This window comes from Sminthopsis crassicaudata, chromosome 3 (assembly GCF_048593235.1).
Source record: "Sminthopsis crassicaudata isolate SCR6 chromosome 3, ASM4859323v1, whole genome shotgun sequence".
NCBI lineage: Eukaryota > Metazoa > Chordata > Mammalia > Dasyuromorphia > Dasyuridae > Sminthopsis > Sminthopsis crassicaudata.
Window position 1 is genome coordinate 48,654,580 of NC_133619.1, and position 6,710 is coordinate 48,661,289.

Genomic DNA, 6,710 nt, shown 5'->3' on the forward strand with positions numbered 1-6,710 from the left:
GCTTTTTTGCTCATACTTAAAAAAATGTTTTGGGGTCTGTCTCTGGGGTAGGAAATTATTTACTTCTTTACCAGCTTCCTCCCAGACCGGATGGATGCAGCGGCCCCTGCGCCCGAGCTAAGATAGAGCTCTGGGAGAGAGTTCCCCACCCCCTCCCTGGAAGTGCCTCAGAGGTGATTAGCACTGCTGTGCTTCGAGGGCGTAGAATAGTGAAGACAGCACGAAGCCCAGCCTCTGTGTCCGGGTGGGGAGTGGATGTCTGCAGCAGGTGACGTGAGAAGCCCCTGTGCTCAAACTGGAAGTGTCTGCCAGAAACCGCGGTCGGTCCCTAGTTCAAAGGTTCCGCTTCTCTGGGACTTCCTGGAGCTGAGTTCCACTCCCTCCAGCTAAGCTAGGCCGTGTGTGTTGCCTTGGGCCGTATCCACCCACTTGTCAATCTCTTAACTATTCTCAGGTGGTAGCTGAGGCCACGCCCCCTGGTGCCGAGTCAGCTGAGTCACCCCCAGGGTCCGGGGAAAATCTAATCTGAGTTTTAAAATATTTTGGCTTTCTCTTCTGAACTGCTAAATAATTAGCAGAGAAGAGCTAACAGCCTGTGCCAGATTCCTTTACCTCAGTGGCTTCTCTGATCCCAGAGCCCCTCCCAGCGCAATGGGCGCAGTGTGCCCCTACCCCACCGTCTGTGCTGGTCTTTCTTATTCCTCCCCTGAGAACTGACCTTTCCTGTTGAAACTCCAGATTCTCTTCAGCTGGTAAGTCGTGCTTCCAGTCCTTGTGGTATCTATCAGTCCTGAGCTAATTTTGAGACTTAATTTATCTAATTGGTTGTGAGGGAGTGAGGACGTTCACTGAGTCGTGTGTTTCCTCTCCGCCATCTTGGCTCCGCCCCCCTAAATTTTCTATTCAGCTTTGATCGTTTCATCAGAAATGCTTGAAAATTCTCTATTTTATTAAATTTCCATTAAAAATAATTTTCAATCTACACGTGCAAGTAAAGAGAAAGAAAAATTCTCAATATAAAAGTGGTTATCATCAGGATTCAAAAGCTAAAGCAACAGTAGAAAATGTGTTAGCTTTAGAGATAGAATATTTGGGTGCAAGTACTACCTTTGATGATAACTCTATAATCTTGGGCATTTATTCTTTTTCATCTTCAGTTTCCTCCTCTCTAAGATGAGACATCTGGGTAGATGGCTTCTGATATCCCCTCCAAATCTATTCTAGTTTTATTATTCTGGGGCCCTCAGAAAGGGCCTTTTTAATTAGCTGTTTAAACAACTATGCCCCCCCAAAATGAACACCTGATCCATCCATATAATAAAACCCTGGTGATCCGAAAGGAGGTATACATTCTTCTTCTCACTTTAGAAGGAAACATAAAGAGAAATCTGACTAATCAAATCATAGATCTATAGACCCAAAGAAGACTTTCAAGGTTATTTAGCCATGGGATCATAGTTTCAAAGTTAGGAGAAACTTTCTTTTTTATATTAAAACTATTTATTTTCAAAACATATACATAATTTTCAACATTCACCTTTACAAAACCTTGTGTTCCAAATTTTTTCTTTCCTTTCTCCCCACCCCTCCTCTAGGTGACAAGTAATCCAATATGCTAAACATGTGCAATTCTTCTATACATATTTCTTCAACTATTATGGTATATAAGAAAAATCTGGTTAAAAAGGAAAAAAGGAGAAAGAAAACAAAAAGCAAGCAAACAACAATAAAAAAGTGAAAATATGAAGTTGTGATCTTCACTCAGTCCCCACAGTCCTCTCTCTGGGTGCAGATGGCTCTAGAAGAGCTTTCAAGATTACTTAGTCATAAAACCACAGATTTAGAACTGAAAGAAAGCTTAGAGCTCATCTAATCCACTTATTTTACAGAGGAGAAAAATGAGGTACAGAGAAGCAATGACTGGCTCAACATGGCACTGCTAATTGGTGTCAGAGCTAGGACAGGGACCCTATTTGAAACTATGAACATTCTTTCATGTTATTTTCCAGGGACATATTAATAATAAATGAATAAGTAAACAAGCAGATAAATAAATGAGTGAACAGATAAATAAACAAATTTATAGTAAAGACTCTTAAGATGACATGTTCAAATGGCATATTTTATGATTAGAAAGCTCAGGTAGAAATGATATAGGAAACCTTGGGATGCATTCCAGAAAATTAGATAAAGAGAGTTATGGGATCATTAAGATGAAAATAACAGTAAATGTGCTGAAACCCATAAAGTATGCTTCTACTTGCCATTGCTCCTTGGGGCAGAGGCGGGGAAGAAAAACTGAATTAATAAAAAGGGACCATATCTGCCTGGGGCAGCAAAAAAGGGGTGAAGGTAAGGAAGGGAGGACCTTGTCAAAGATATCAAGATATGATGAAAAAGTACTGCATTTAAAGTTTGGGAGCCTTGGGCTCCAAATATTACTCTGCTCTTTGCTACTTGTGTGATCTTCAGTAAGTCACCGTTTGGAGCTCATTTTCCTAAGATAATTAAACTAAAGGACCTCTGCTGTCCCTTCCAACTAGATATACTATGCCCTTAGGACATGATGATTTCAGGTCCAAAAAGATACTGACAATACAGACTACATATCCTGCAACAATTTCTAGGAAAATGCTTCTAGGGAGTGAGACCTGATCCTTGACTAAGCCTTCCCAAAGAATCTGGATGTTACTACAAATCCTCCATCATTTATTCCTTCTGTGATCTTTTGTTGTTATTGTAGTTGAATTTTTTTCAGTTGTACCTGACTCTCCATGACCCCATTTGGGGTTTTCTTGGTTAAAAAAGAACTGAAATGATTTATCATTTCTTTTTGTAGCTGATTTTACAAATGAAGAAACTGAGGCAAACAGGTGTGAGGGACTTATCCAAGGTCAAACAGCTAGTGTTTGAGGCTGCATTTGAACTCAGGCCCTTATTCCAGAGCATACACTGTCTATTGTAATAAGGATTAAAAAAAAAAAAAAAAAAAAAGACTTAAAATGCAAAGGTTGGTATAGCTCAAAGGTTCTTATTCTTTGTAGTGTAATAGATCCCATGGGTCATCTAAAGAAGTCTACAGACTTCTCCAAATGATATTTTTAAAGGCATAAAATCAAATATATAAAGTGACAAAGGAAACCAAATATAATGAAATACAGCTATTGAAATAGTTTAAATATTGGCATATTTAATCCTTGGCATAGAGGATCAAATGAGAAAATATCTGTAAAGCACTTAGCCTAGTCTAGGTACTTCAGAAATGATTAGGGACTCTGATTAATGTGCTGAAAGGGGCAGGTTCTACCATAATCTCTCCATGATTGTCATCTCTGGGATAGACTCCTTGGGCTGGGGAAGGAGATGAGGAATTAAGCCAATGCACTAGATTCATTCTCCCATACTTTCACTTCCCAGGAATGAAAGCTTGTGCTCAGGACTCTAATTTCAGAACTCACTATTTCTCCAAAGGACTGAGGCAATTCTGCCTGTTCCCTTTCATAGGACAGGTACAAAGGAATGGCTCTCACCACAATAGCTCCTGAGGATGAAACAATCGTTCAGACTCAGTAATCACTGAAGCTATGAATGAGTACACAAATCCAAACCCAAGGAGGTTAATCCATGAGGATTAATGAACATACTGCTGAATAAGAGATGCAAAGTCCCCAAATTGGCCTTCTCCAGTAGGCAAAGAAGTAGCATAGTGGGTAAAATGTTAGACTTGGAGAGAGGAAGACCCAAGTTCAAATTTAAGCTCACACACCTTAGGAACTATGAGAACCTGGGCAAGTCACTCATAAATTGGGGACAATATTTGCACCTACATTACAGAGTTTTTATGAGCATCAAATGAGGTAATGTGTAAAGTGCTATGTAAACATTAGGTATTATTATTATCATCATCATTAAGTTGATCAGGCTCTCTAGACCAACCTCCTAAATTGGTGAAAGCATCTCACTGATTAACTGACTTGAAAGCTTCACTAGCCAATCCATGTACCAAAGATATACAGCCTTCTCAAGTCATTTTTGGAGAGAGAGGACAAAATAGAGAATAGGAGAGAACTGTTCCCTAAAGCTGCAGAAGAAGAGAAAGTATGAGTAAAAGAAAGGTGAACAGCACAGACTCAATGCTTTGGTCCTTTCTACTTTGATAAATGACTCATCCTCTTTGGTCCTTGGGGTCTTTGGGGGAAAAAAAAATGAGCAGGTGAATTGATATAATCATTAAAGTAGAACCAAAGACTGATGGTTTCACAGCTAGAAAGGCTCTCCAGTCCCCTTCATTTTACACATAAGAAAGCTGGAGTTAATGTAAGTTAAGTGACTTGTCAAGGTCACATGCCTCCCCTTTCCCCAATGCTAAATCTATATTCTCAGGATTCACTAAGATAAATGGAACCTGTGCAGGAATATTGGGGCTTGCCTAGTGGGAAAAGTTTGCTTGATTTATATGAATTTTCTTTGCTCTTTTTTCTAACAGGGTTACCTTTGTCATAAAAAATGAGTAATTTTAGAGCATTCATTAATTTTGGCCAAACTGTACATGGTTAAGGAGCAAACAGTGCCATTAAAAGCCTTCTCTAATCAAATGTCTTCCCAGTTGCTCATAGGAGATTGAGTGCGGCCATGAATTTTGTAGCTGAGACATCAGCAGGGGATAGAGGGTAGGGTGTAGGACATTTTTCCCCCAAAGAATTAAATTGTAATCTGCAATGCAGCAATAATTTACCACACAGCTTTCAGCAGGAAGCCTACTGCAGCTCAGCTGGCAGCTCGAAATCTTATTAACCCATTGGATATCAAGGTCACCTCTATCATACTTGGAGAGAATCCCCAAAAGTTTGTCAGCCTCTTGTCTTATGGTTTAATTCCTAAATGGCTTACCTGGTGCATTAATTTGGACATCAGTGGATTTCAGTGCCACAGAAAACAGTGGGTCCATGAGTAAACCCTCGGAAGAAAGGCCAGATGATCCCATTTTAAAGCCCTCTGCCACCATGCTCTACCACCCCCTCCCAAACTTAGCTTCCTAGGACATAAAGGCGTCTGTGGACATCGAGGTGCATGTGTCTATATTTCTATAACTCCATGGCTATGGTTTGCATACAGGACAGATCAATTAGAAGCATTGCTATTTTTGCCAGTATATTCCTAAAAGTGAGTTGCTTCTATTTGCTTCTAACTTTTATGCACTATGCAGTAAATTTATTTTCTATATAAATAAATGTTATCTCATTACCAGCCATCTCCATTAGAATCTAGCAGACCATGAAATAGACTTTGCAAGATCAAGCAATGCGCTTAGGCCCAGAAAAACATTGTTTTGGCTTCTAGCTTAAGAAATTATGGGGAAATGAGGCACTCTATTACAGTTTGGAGAACACATACTATATAATCCTTTCCAGTCAAAGCCATTACTAAAAAGAAGGGCCGATTCCTCATTACTGGGAAAGGGAAATCCACTTTGATTTCTCTACCTGCCCTTTGTCTAAAATGCCTGAGATTCAAACTCTTAGGTTTTAAAAACTGAGCAGGCCTTTGAAAAAATGCTCCATCGAATGTTGTAACATCTGAATAAGGATGGAACTGGTCCTGGGAATCTAAGAGACCAAAATTAAACTCCAAGAAATAATTAATCTGTCGGATTTGTCATCTGAGGAAACCATTTGAAATCTTGATTCTGCCACTTGCTACAGCGCTGCGACCCTGTCTAAAACATGTCAAAGCTTGATTTTCTTATTTGTAAAGGGAGGACCTCGAACTTGGAGACCTCTGAGGTTCCTTTTATCTCTGAATCTCTGATCCTGTGATCTCCCCTATTCCACATTCACACAGACATGCAGCTCTAGCCACAGTGAGATGCCACAGGGAATATTATCTAACTCCAAAGAAAGGTAACCTGGAGACTCTAACTCCACCTCTTAATTGTAACTAAAATACCAACAGATCCCCTAAAGACTGCATCCATCTGACAAATGGTAATCAGCAGGAATAGATGTATATCTATCTTGGTAAGGTTAAAGGGCTAGATGTAAAATTCCACATTCATTAAATTGTATAAATTATAACTGTTTCCATGTCAGCTTATCAAAGTACTACATGTGCCCAGAAAAAAGGCTAAAATTCAAACAGAATGTAAACGAACCCCCACCGGATGCAATATTAAAGAGCTCCATCTTTGATAGGGATTTTAGCTCCATGGGAGGCATAGCAACACAAATTTTGCAGCAGGAATTCTATTGCTTGACTTAAGTTCTGGCAGGAACCCAGGGACAGATACGAGAGACTTTCAAAGCAGGAAGCCAGCAGTTCTGATTGGCAGAGAGCAAGAAACAAGAGGCCTGGTACAGCCCACCAAAAAAGGATGGGTATTCAGTTCCTTGAAAAACCCAGGGGAAAAAATCAATGTTTGTTGGAATCGGGACTGCCGACCCTCTGAAAACCATTCTGTCTCTGTGGCTCAGGTAAAGCAGGACGTTCGGAATAGAACATGAGAGAGTGTTAAAGGTAACTGGGAGCTCACACTTCAAAACAAATGAATTAATCAGCTTGGTTGTCTGTCACTAGTTTCTGTTGCTTGGGACAGGAAGCAGGTTGCTGATAGGTATCTTTCAAGTGGAGACTACATTTTGCAATCTCAAATTTGCATGTGCTTTTCAAATGGATATAAATATACCTGTGGAAATGACCTTTATAGGAAGAAC

General features: G+C 39.9%; 1 long non-coding RNA gene across 1 annotated transcript in view; it reads left to right on the plus strand.

Annotated features, from left to right (window-relative positions):
• The first annotated feature begins 524 nt into the window (after positions 1–524).
• Positions 525–6,710, plus strand: part of LOC141564828 (uncharacterized) — a 176,574-nt gene continuing 170,388 nt past the window's right edge. Inside the window, exon 1 of the long non-coding RNA XR_012488749.1 lies at positions 525–752. This is a non-coding gene — a long non-coding RNA (uncharacterized LOC141564828). The remainder of the gene's footprint in view (positions 753–6,710) is intronic.